We start from the raw sequence: 225 nt of genomic DNA, 5'->3' as shown, positions 1-225 counted from the left end.
TTTCGAAAAAATCCTTGACGTCACACTTCTTATTTTTACTTCCTCTACCCCCCCCCCTTGTCATAAACCCAAAATTTCTCGAACTCAAAGCGTGACATCATTTGTGGACGACCCCATATGTGAAAATGGTCTAAGGTGAAAACAATACATTGAAGACAACACTTCATCATTTGCTACATTTTTATTCTGATAATGTATTTTTTTAGTACAGGTACCATGGGAGTA

Source organism: Uloborus diversus, chromosome 9, assembly GCF_026930045.1.
Source record: "Uloborus diversus isolate 005 chromosome 9, Udiv.v.3.1, whole genome shotgun sequence".
Taxonomy (NCBI): Eukaryota; Metazoa; Arthropoda; class Arachnida; order Araneae; family Uloboridae; genus Uloborus; species Uloborus diversus.
The sequence above is the reverse complement of the archived record's forward strand: the minus strand, read 5'-3'. Positions refer to the sequence as shown.